At 41.3% G+C, this 12,555-nt stretch overlaps 1 non-coding gene across 1 annotated transcript; it reads left to right on the top strand.

Annotated features, from left to right (window-relative positions):
• The first annotated feature begins 4,847 nt into the window (after positions 1-4,847).
• Positions 4,848-12,332, top strand: LOC114321847 (uncharacterized). The gene is made up of 3 exons (XR_014345550.1): positions 4,848-6,167; positions 6,642-8,512; positions 11,109-12,332. It is a non-coding gene; the product is annotated as an uncharacterized LOC114321847 (transcript).
• The last annotated feature ends 223 nt before the right edge of the window (positions 12,333-12,555 follow it).

Genomic DNA, 12,555 nt, shown 5'->3' with positions numbered 1-12,555 from the left:
CAAATCATCAAAGGAAGATAAACTCTCTTTTGCAACGTTCTTGATGGCCAGAAATTGAACCGAAAGAGATTTGCTTTCTTCGCTTGCGTATGTTTCCTCTAAGGTAAGGCCACTGTTGTTGTGCGTGTCCCCAACTTCTTGGACGGTACGCAACTGTCCAACGTGCATGTTAATTATCTCATTAGACAACATTTCATTCACATTATTGTCCTCCCAATACACCCCCTGTAAATATTGAAGATTACCCTTATTTGGGCTACCATAATAATTTGGGAAGACCACGTCGCCGTCATGCAACTCGACTCCCACGCTAGGGTCAACACCCTTTTCCTCTGCGCGAGGCAATTGTGCTGTTTCCGATAAACCTTCCAGCACTTGTTGCATCATTTGCTTCATTTCAGTAATATGTGTCTGTTCATTAAACAGTTGTTTCCCAGACAATATAGTTGCAACCAGTTCGTTCAACATTCCTTTGAGTTCACCAATGTTGGAGGATATATTAATGTTACAATTTCTTTCAGTCGACTCCACCTAATCACACAAACACATACATTAACTTACTACGATATTTCATCTTCAAGTAACCTCTGTGAACTGTGTGAAGCATGTGTACTGATTGCTTTTGCTTACCTTCACATTGTCAACAGCTTCCTTCCCTCGGAAATTGAGCAACATGCCCCTTATTTCCGCATTGCTGTGAAGCACTTGCTTCATGGTTTCCTTCAGTTCACCAATGTCGGACTCAACCTTGCTCAAACGAACTTCATCAATCCGTGGTTTCTGTCTGTTATTGACATGGTGTGCGTCGATTGCGTCATCAATGTCGTTGCTTTCCTCTATTATTGGATGAAACTCCACCTAACATAGTTGTCAAATCGGGATTCAAATCATGAATGAAAATGGTAATGTACTGAATCGTTAATCGGTCTCAACTGTGAATCGTAAAGTTTCGGTCCGCTTTCTTAAGTTGCACACAACGTATGTGTACACACCTATATTAAATATATTTAATAAAAATTAATTACTCTATTTGTCTGAAATGAACAAACAATTTGTTGTAAATGATGCTCATCTGGTGTGGATAAAAACTTCACAGTCGACCCCATGTTTACCATTTCACGTTTTCCCATTTAGATAAACAAAGACAAACTTTCAATTACAAACTAACTAACAATAACAGAACGACAATGTTTTGACCTTTTTACAAGGTTAAAAAATCAAAATCTTCAAGCTTTTCCAAAAATCTGACTTCAGGGCTTATCCAAAATTCATTTGATAACGGAAGTAGTACATAAAATTGAATTCGTAAGGCTACAATATTGTCCAGATGGAAACTTCATGTTTTTCCCGCAAAAGTTCAAGTATTTGAGAGTAAATAGGGAGGGACAAAGTTAAAATATGGCATACGCTAAGGAATGGGTCACTGTTTCTCACTGCTTGTCACCTAGTCATAGGAACACAAATTCAGTCTGTCACTGTTTCCATAACACAGGTGGGGCAATGCTGTCAAATGTGCACAACGAATGGGTTGATTACTGATTTAGGCCGAAATGTACATCATTGAGGCCGTTAATTAGAATCTCTTAATTTCACTTGTTGGTCAAACTGTATACTTTATGTGTGTTGAGTGTCAATCAGGTTGTACATCGTCGGAGCATAAAATAGGCAAAAAGACAGAATTTGGACAGAGTTGACTGTCCTACACGTGCGTTGACTTTTCCCGCACATGTGTTGACTTTCCTGCACGTGCGTTGACTTTACCGCACGTGCGTTGACTTTTTCTGGAAAAGTCAAACCGACGTTTTAAACCTGTTTGGACGAGATTTGAAGTATAAAAAGGCAAGTAAAAGGCTGGATTAGGGTTCGGAAGTTGTTTTGACCTAAAGGGAGAGGCTAGGGTTTGGAAAAGAAGAGAAACAAAAGCTCCAAGATGTCTCCCATGGTGGTTCCTTCTCCTTCTACCTCCTTCCACTCCTCCATGAGTGGCTAGTCTTCTTTTCTAGGGTTTTGATAAAACCCTAGCCATGTAATTATGTAGTTTTCTTTTTAATTTTTAATTATGTAAAGGTTTGAACATTTGTATGGTGATTTAGAAGTTTGTTTTATATAATTTTCATTATTCTTTCGAATATTTGACTTTCTGTGATTGTTAAATATTATCCATACAATTGTTTTCTTTTCCTTCACATTCAAGGTATGGGATGAACCATACTACGAGGAACGAGTCGTATCACTACCTTAGTTTAGAGTGAACGGTTCGTATTACTTGAGATGGTTCGTGCTCGTACATTGAATGTGATGATCTTCTTGTTAAATGCTTTGAGCTTGTAGTTGTGAAACATTAATCCGTTCAAACCATAGCATAATTGATTTCAATTGGAAACCCTAATTATGTGGTTAGTGGTGAATTCTCCACCCTAGGATTTTTCCCCAATTCAGTAAATCCAATTTCATTTATTATTGATAATTTAATTCCTTAGTTTAATTTATTTGTTATTAAATTAGGTTATGATCATTCAATCTTTTTATCAAAATTAATTTAGAAATTTAACAATTAAATTAGTTTAATTTCACAATAGTCCCTGTGGATAGATACCTAGATTTGCCATTATTCTGATTGAATTTGGTATAATTTAGTATTTAATTTTGGTGTGTTCAACGACCCATCAAATTTTGGCGCCGTTGCCGGGAACTTCTGGAAAAATTAGTTAATTTAAAGTTACATTCTTACTTTAATTTTTAGTTTAGGATGTTATGCTTTTGGTGTTGCTAAGTGTGCAGAGCGTTTGAAATTGGAGCTATCATTGAAGTGTAAGCGGAGCGCAGCCGAGCTTAAATAAAAACCGTAGCACTAAAGTGAGTAAACAGAAGCAAACACTCACAAGCAAAGCACCAAAGTGCTAAAACGAAAGTCAAAGCTCAAACAGAGGTTGGAAACAACGTCTACACGTCAAGCATCCGCAAGACGAGTAAAGCGTTTTCGTTAAACCGCTGTGAGTATTTCTTCCTTTGGTATTTTGCTTTGATACTTAGTGCACAGAGTCGGAACTTGTTGTGTGTGTTTGGGTAGTGTATGCATGGGCGTCGTTCTTGTTGCCCTGAATTGTGGTGTGTGGACCTTGAACTAGAAAGGACCCTTAGGAGACTTAGGACCTCTGCCCGTATTCCTAGGCTTGAATATTCATACATTGAGCCATTAGAGATGGCAGATCTTAATGTCCCGAATGTGCCCAACCGGACACTTAAGGATTATTTTACACCCACGGCATATACATCACCATCATGCATCCAATTACCCAACACCACTGCTGCTCATTATGAGATTAAGTCCAGCACCATACAAATGCTCCCATCATTCCATGGACTAACTCATGATAATCCTTATAAGCATTTGAATGAATTTCTGGAAATTTGCTCGACAGTGAGGATCCAGAATTTCACAAATGAAGCCTTAATGTTGTGATTGTTTCCATTCTCGTTAAAGGATGAAGCCAAACACTGGCTAAATTCTTTACCTGTTAATTCAATCACAACTTGGGACCAATTACAGCAACGGTATTTGGAGAAGTACTTTCCCATAGGTAAAACCAACCAACTTAGGCGAGCCATCACAAACTTTGCTCAAATGGATGGCGAGCAATTCCATGAGACGTGGGAAAGACTTAGAGACCTTCTCCAACAGTGTCCCCACCACCAAGTGCCTGATTGGCAACTTGTTCAAACATTTTATTATGGCTTAACTGAGCCACACCGCCAAATGGTGGATTCGTCCTGTGGTGGGACATTTATGTCTAAAAATGATGTTGAGGCATGGCAATTGTTTGAGAACTTAAGTGATAATTCCCTTCACCATGCCTCCGCAGCTCGGCAAGTCCGGCAACCCATAGTTGGAGCCCTGAAAAGAGGGGGCATTTATGAGGTTGGGCAAAACCTAGAGTTAGCCCAACAAGTAGAGGCACTGTCCTGCAAGATGGACCAATTATTAGCTACGGGACATGCCCCCTACCTAACAAGATTAGCCTCAATTTCACGAGGCATGTGTTATTTGTGCGAGCCCTGCTCATGACTTGAGTGAGTGCCCTTCGGCATCACAATTTCCGGAGTTAGTCCAAGAGCATGTAAATGTAGCTCAAGGATTCTCCAACCCGGGTAATGATCCATACTCCAACACATACAATCCGGGATGGAGGAATCACCCTAACTTCTCATGGAGACCCCCTTCACAAGGCACTTCTTACAATCCTCCACCACCAAGGCAAAATTTCAATAATTTTGCCAACCAATCATCTTACCGACCACCGCAACCTTATAGACCCCCACAACCATACCGGCAACCTCAACCACAACGCCCGCATGTTCCTCAGGGCAACTCTGCCTTTGAGACTCAGGTGTTAGAAGTTCTCTCAGAACTTAAGGGGTTAGCACCGATAGTTCACTCCCACACTCACTCTATTGCCAAGATAGAGACCCAATTAGGTCAAATAGCTAACAACATGAATCGGAGAGAGGAGGGAAAATTACCAAGTTAAACTGTGGCCAACCCTAAGGGACAATACGGGGCAGAGAGTTCGGGTGGGAATGGTAAGCAACATGAGCAAGTGCAGGCAGTGGTTTCTTTGAGAAGTGGTAGGGAGTTAGAGCATCAGTCAGTTGTGTCTGATACAACTAGAGTTAGGAAGGGTGACCATGGTGGTTCGCCTAGTGAGAGCAAGGGTGAGGGGGAAACACTTAAGAGGGATGACTTAGTCCCTAGCACTTCATTTGAGCCCAAGGCACCATATGTGCCTAAGGCACCCTTTCCCCAGTGCCTTGATACACCGTCCCCTTTTAATAAGAAGGCAGCATCTATGGAGGCAATGATGGAGGTCTTTAAACAGGTAAAAATCAACCTCCCCATGTTGGAGGCGATTAAGCAAGTACCATCATATGCCAAATTTCTGAAGGACCTTTGTACGCAAAAGCGTAAATCTAGGACACATGTATCCCAAAAAGTCCTACTCACGGAGCATGTAAGCTCCATCTTGTTGAATGACACACCTCCTAAGCTTAAGGACCCAGGTGCCCCAACCATTGCATGCATATAGGGGACCACTTCATTGACAGGGCCTTATTGAATTTAGGGGCTAGTGTTAATTTGTTGCCGTACTCTGTGTACGAGGAATTTGGGCTTGGCAAGTTGAAGCCCACTACTGTTACTCTTCAGTTGGCTGACCGGTCCCTCAAAGTGCCACGAGGCATGATTGAGGATGTGTTAGTTAAGGTTGATAGGTTCTACTTCCCTGTTGACTTTTTTGGTTTTAGATATGGAACCGGTAGCTAGTTCGAGGAAACAAATCCCGGTGATCTTGGGTCGACCTTTCTTGGCTACGGCCAATGCATGCATTAATTGTCGGACCGGGGTTATGGAAGTTTCATTTGGTAACATGCAAGTGAAACTTAATGTTTTCCAAGCATCACAACAACCTCATGAGAGAGAGGAGTGCTTATTAGTGGATGTTGTGGATGAGATTGTTGAGGAGGCTTTGCCCTCCATTCTTGTAGAGGACCCTTTAGAGGCTTGTCTAGCTCATTTTGGGTTTGAAAATTTTGATATTGATGGGTCGGTTGAGGAGGTGAATGTCTTGCTTAATTCTTCTTCTACACCGGATTTTCCTCCATGGAAAGCCCGATTTGAGTCACTTCCTCCTCTGTCAAGAGAGCCTGCCATACCATCTTTGGTCACACCACCTACACTTGAGTTGAAGCCACTCCCGGCCACACTCAAGTATGCATTTTTAGGGCCCCAAGATACTTTGCCGGTCATCATTGCATCTGACTTGACTGCAGCGCAGGAGAGTCAGTTAATGAGTGTTCTCGTGGCACATCAGAGTGCTATAGGGTGGTCAGTGACTGATTTGAAAGGGATAGATCCCTCCGTGTGCATGCATTATATACACCTAGAGGAGGACTCCAAACCTTCTTGCGAAATGCAACGGAGACTAAATCCTAATATGAAAGAGGTGGTGAAGAAGGAGGTTTAGAAATTGTTGGATACGGGTATTATATACCCCATCTCGGATAGCAAGTGGGTGAGTCCCACGCAAGTGGTGCCCAAGAAATTGGGCATCACTGTTGTTGAGAATGAGGGAGGAGAGTTAGTCCCCACACGAACCACTACTGGGTGGGGAGTGTGCATTGATTATAGGAGACTAAATTCATCAACTAGGAAGGACCATTTTCCCTTACCTTTCATTGACCAAATCCTAGAGCGGTTAGCGGGCCAGGGTTTCTATTGTTTTCTTGATGGCTATTCGGGATATAATCAAGTCCCAGTGTACCCCGCTGACCAGGAAAAGACCACATTCACATGCCCTTTTAGCACTTTTGCTTACAGGCGCATGCCCTTCGGGCTATGTAATGCATCGCCGACCTTTCAACGGTGTATGATGGCCATTTTCTCCGACATGGTGGAGAAATTCTTAGAGGTTTTTATGGATGACTTTTCGGTGTTTGGACGGTCTTTTGAGGAATGCCTTAGGAACTTGACTAGAGTGTTAGAACGATGTACTGAGGCAAACCTAATCTTGAGTTGGGAAAAGAGCCATTTTATGGTTCGTGAGGGTATAGTGTTGGGACAAATTGTGTCCTCTCGAGGTATAGAGGTTGACAAGGCTAAGGTTGACCTCATTGCAGGCCTTCCTCCACCCAATTCCGTGCGTCAAATTAGGTCTTTCTTAGGGCATGCAGGTTTTTACCGTAGGTTCATCAAAGACTTTAGTAAGATATCACGTCCTTTGTGTAGTTTACTGGTTAAGGACGCGCCTTTTGTCTTTGATGAGGCATGCTTAAAGGCATTTGAAACACTAAGAATGGCCTTGACCACCGCCCCAATCATGAAATCACCAGATTGGTCTCTTCCCTTTGAAATCATGTGTGATGCCTCCGATTATGCTGTCAGGGCTGTGTTGGGCCAAAGGGTCAATAAGGCACCATTTGCTATATATTATGCTAGTCGAACTCTCTCAGATGCTCAATTGAACTACACTACTACCGGGAAAGAGTTGCTAGCTGTGGTCTTTGCCTTAGACAAATTCCGGTCATATCTCCTAGGTTCCAAGGTCATAGTCTTCACTGATCATGCCACTTTGCGGTATTTACTATCTAAGAAAGAGACCAAACCTAGGTTGATTAGATGGATTTTGTTGCTTCAGGAGTTTGATTTAGAGATCCGTGATAAGAAAGGATCTGAGAATGTGGTGGCGGATCATCTCTCCCGAATCCTCGTTGAGTATAATAGCGACCCTCTTATTTTGCATAATTCGTTTCTGGACGAACAACTTTTGAGCTGTCACAAGCGAGCCCCTCGTGGTTTGCACATATTGTGAATTACTTGGCCATTGGGAAAATTCCACAGAATTGGTCTAAGCAAGACAAAGACCGATTCTTTTCACAGGTCAAGTATTACTTTTGGGAGGATCCGGACTTGTTTAAATATTGCTCCGAAAGTGATCCGACGGTGTGTGCCAGAGAGTGAGGTGCATAGCATTCTTACATTTTGTCATTCTTCTGCATGTGGCGGTCATTTTAGTGGGCATAAAACGGCCGCCAAGATTTTACAAAGCGGGTTTTATTGGCCCACAATCTTCAAAGATGCCCATCAATTTTGTAGAACTTGTTTGCGCTGTCAGCAAATGGGTTCGATGTCTCGGCGTGACATGATGCCAATGTCCCCTATTCTTGTGGTAGAAATATTTGATGTGTGGGAGATTGATTTTATGGGCCCTTTCCCGTCGTCATTCGGGTTTGAGTACATTCTTTTGGCAGTAGATTATGTGTCTAAGTAGGTGGAGGCAATAGCTACTCGAACAAACGATCATAGAGTGGTAATCAAGTTTTTGCATGAAAACATCTTTAGTCGTTTTGGGTTTCCTAGAGCCATAATAAGTGATCAGGGTACACATTTTGTAACCGGTTCTTTGAGTTGGTAGTTAAGAAATACTCTATCACTCATAAAGTTGGCACTCCATATCACCTTCAAACTAGTGGCCAAGTGGAAGTCTCAAATAGGGAGGTAAAGCACATAATTGAGAAAACGGTGAGACCGGATAGGAAAGATTGGTCACAACGGTTAATTGATGCATTATGGGCTTACCGCACTGCTTATAAGACACCCATTGGGATGTCACCATATAGAGCGGTGTTCGGCAAAGCTTGCCATCTCCCGGTTGAACTTGAGCACCGAGCATTGTGGGCCATAAAGAAGTCTAACTTCGATATGGCCACAGCTGGGCTCAACTGGAAATTGCAACTCAATGAGTTGGAGGAAATTCGGAATGATGCATATAAGAGTTCGAGAGTTTTTAAAACTTGGACTAAAGAATTCCATGACAAGCACATAAATAGAAAATCCTTTGAACCCGACCAAAAAGTGTGGCTTTTTAATTCAAAATTGAGACTCTTTCCAAGTAAGCTAAGATCAAGATGGGATGGCCCCTTTGAGGTTGTTGAGGCATTTAGTCATGGCACCGTTGAGGTGCGATATCCAAAAACTGGCCACACTTTCAAAGTGAATGGCCAAAGATTGAAACCATATATAGAGGGGATTGGGAATGGGGATATGATTGAGTCCATTGCTTTGATGGACCCATTTTACTATGATTGATAGATTGATTTCTTGTTCTCTTTTCTTTCCCTTCTATGCTATTATGTTTTTCTTTGTTCTCGTTATGCTTTACTTGCGCCTAGGAGACTTTAAATCCTCTAAAGGTGTAATTCCTTTGGTGTTTGTCGTGCCCAAACGGCATCTGAAGGTCTGGTATAGTCACCTAACCGTGTTTGTAGTGAGTTCCTAGGAGACCAATTGAGACGGTGGAAACTAGAGTTCGAATGGCAAAGCCTAGAACACAAAGGTTTGGGATTTCCGAGACTAGAGTCTGGTTTAAATACCCAGGGGTATGAAGATTGCTTCAAAACTACCTCGGCTTGAACTCTGTATGGCAGCCCCACAGGTTGAGGTAGCTTTATGCGCCTCGATTCTGGATACCGAATCAACCTAGTCTGTCGCCCTGTTGGAGAATAGGGAAAGTTACAAACACAGTTAGGGAGAAAAGTAGTACCCGTGGCCTTCGCATGAAGATTATATCTTTAGTGGGCATTCCGTATGTTCTTTTGTGCTATATTTATTCCGGATGTCAATTGAAGGTAGAAATATTTATTTTCTATGTTTAAAAGCATGCTTTCATGTTTGTTTTCTGAGTTAAAAATTAAAAAATAAAAAAATAATAAAAAAAAAGAGGGGGGGTTATACTTGTTCATTTTAACATAAAATAAAAAAAATAATAATAAAATCTGTGTCATACTTGTTCAATTAAAAAAAAAAAAAAATCCCACACGTACGGCACTGTTCACGCATGTGCAGCAATTGTGGGAATAAAAAGATGGAGCACACTGCTTAATAAGCAGGTGCGGGGCTAGTGTGTTGACCAAAAGCTGCACGTGCGGCTTGACTCCCGCACGTGCGGGACGACGAAAATTAAAAAAAAAAAAAAAAGCGCGGGAGATGGAATCGCCGCACGTGCGGCCTTGACTCTCGCACGTGCGGGACGGAGAAATTTCAAAAAAAAAAAAAAATCTGCGTTGAGTGATTCGCCGCACGTGCGGCCTGGGCCCCACACGTGCGGGAAATTGTGAATTTGTGAGTTTGCACACTGCTTAATAAGCAGGTGCGTGGGTGGTGCGAAAAAAAAAAATATATTGTTTTGTTTTCTTATTATTATTATTATTATTTATTTTTATTTTCATTTATTAATTTTTTTCTATTTTCGTACCCAAAAAAAAAAAAAAAACGAAACCTTATCTAACACAACTCACTCTCTCCCAATCACTCTCACTCTCAGATTTCTCTCTCTCTCTTTATATATATATATATATATATATCTCTTTCTCTCTTAACCCCACAAACCCACTTTCTTCTTCCTCTTCTTCTTCTTCTTCTTCTTCTTCTTCTTCTTCTTCTTCCCTTTTCTTCTTCTTTCTTCTTCCTCACCACCATCATCTCACCGCCAGCACCACTTCCCTCGCCGTCCGACGAAACTCCGGTGACCACCATTTTTTCCGGCGAACCTCCATTCTTTTTCTCTCTTTCTCTACTTTTTCAAAGTAATTTTTTTTCTTTTGCGTAGATTTGTGAATGTAGGAATCAATTTGTGGAGTTTTTGATTTTGTTTTTTTTGATTTTTTTTTTATTTTGATCTAGTGTTCATCCTAAAAATAAATAAATAAATAAATGCTTAGCCATGACTGATTTATTTCTTTTTAGTATTTTTAGTGGTCATTATGATTTTTTTTAAAAATTTTATTTGTGTTCTTTTAGTTGTAGAATGCATGTTTGTAGTTTGTTCAAAAAAAAAAAAAAAAAAAAAGAACCAGAACCAAACTCGGCATAGGAGGAAGATGAGCACTGCAGTGCGACCCTTTATGGCGCACGTGCGGGCAAAAAAAAAAAAAAACCTCATAAATAATGGTACTAACACTAATCCTAATTTAGTTTTTTTTTTTTTTATTTGTAATATTTGTTTAGTTTAAATTGCTTCGTAGTGATTCTAGTTAATTTAATTAGTTAGTGAAATTTGGTTTTATTTTTATTTTTCTTATACTTGTGTAGTTAGTGATTTTATTTTTATCTTATTCTATGATGTCATTGTTCATATACTTTCTGAGTAGTTTAGTTTTTATTTTATTTTATTTTCTGAAGTTTTATTTAATTTTCTTCTCTTCAATTAACAAGAAAAAACAAAAAAAAAATAAAAAAATAAAATAAAAAAACAAAAAAATAACTAAAAACAAATGTTTAGTTTTGGTTGTTTTATTTTATACTTTAGTCTATTTGTAGTTTAGTTATTTTATAGTTTAGTTTAGTTTAGTTTATAGTTTAGTTAATTTAATTTAATGACATTTTACTTCATTTATTTAATTAATTTCGTTTTTATATATTAAAAAAAAAGAAAAAGAAAAAGAAAACAACAGTGGGAATTGCATGTTGTACATTAGTGGCAAATTTGTGCTTTCATATTTTATTTGATTCTCATGCTGGTTTCATGGGTATCTGTATTTGTTGTTGGTGTGTGCAGGATATGAATCGCCGTGTCTCTGCTCGGGCCTCCAAAAAGGCCAGGGGTGCCTCTTCTTCGACGCCACCCCCACCACCCCCACCACCATCCTCGCCACCACCACCAGGTGACTTGCCACAGCCGGAGTGGGCTTCATGCCCTTTTTACAAGCTCACGCAGTTCAACCTGCAATTTTTCCAGCGTGACGAGGACATTACTTGGGCCGTTGAGCAGCTCCGACTCCGGCAACAGTTGGGCATTTGTGCTGTGACAGCGCCCACTTATCCTCGTCTGGTACGATTATTCTACCAGAACCTGCATGAGACACCCACCACGGTTGGACTGCTCTCTAACATTGATGGTCATGTTGTCCACATCACCTCAGCCATGATTGCCACAGTGTTAGAGTTTTTCGCCAAACCAGAATATCAGCCTTTCCCGGAAGTTGAGGATCAACAACCCATACACCGCTTCATCCAGCAATACTTCTCGGGAGCCCACGGTGACAATAGTTTCACATGCTTGCGGCGGAGCAAGCTACCTAGCCGCTTGCTTTTCCTTGATTCCGTGGTCCATAAGAATGTCCTTCCACTTGGGCATCGAGCTGAGCGCCGTTTGGAGTTTGTGCGGGTTTTACATGGGTATCAGCTTGGCTATCAGGTCCCGCTTGAGCATTTCATTTTGATGCATTTGCAGAAATTTCTACGTGAGGCAGTTAAGCTTACTCCTATGCAGAACCTGACTTGGCCACTACCATTCGCTAATTTGTTGACACTTGTGTTTGAGCTGAACCACCTCCCCATTGCTGAGGATGAGGAGATTGATAGAGGGTATCCGACTTTCGGCCAGCGGGAATGGCAGCACAACATATCTCGCATCCCTCAGCCGATTGGTGCCCCTGTTGATGAGGCCCAGGACTCTGTACCTGACCACCCAGCTCATCCTGTTCCCCCTGTGCCTCCCCAAGGGGACCCACTCTACATGACTCGCAAGGAGTACTTACAGCTTCAGCACTCTGTGGATCAGGTCCACCGTACTCTTCATGATCACCACCAGAGTCTCATGGAGTTGCACACGGATTTTCAGGCACATCGCGACTATTCTCAGGCGCGCTTCGATCAGCTACACGCCGACAACCTCGCCATCCGGCAACAGGGTCAGGATGACGCCTTCGAGATGCGCGCTTTGATGCAAGCCTTGTTTGCCCAGCATTTCCCGCCACCACCACCACCGGTTTCTCCGTAGTACCCGCCTGTATATTGATTTGTCTCTTTTATTTTTATTTTTATTTTTAGTTCTTTCTTTTCTTCACAAAAAAAAAAAAAAAAACACCAACCAAGTGTGAAGTGTGTATATGTTACTCTCTGCCTACCTGGATGTGCACCTACAATTCTGGTAATATTCTCTCATTTCTCTTTCCTTTTCCATTGAGGACAATGTCATATTCAAGTTGGGGGATGAGGGTTAT

The sequence above is a fragment of the Camellia sinensis genome, chromosome 12, assembly GCF_055761805.1.
Source record: "Camellia sinensis isolate YWXY chromosome 12, ASM5576180v1, whole genome shotgun sequence".
Classification (NCBI taxonomy): domain Eukaryota; kingdom Viridiplantae; phylum Streptophyta; class Magnoliopsida; order Ericales; family Theaceae; genus Camellia; species Camellia sinensis.
Note: the sequence above shows the minus strand (reverse complement) of the source record. Positions and strands in the feature narration are given on the sequence as shown.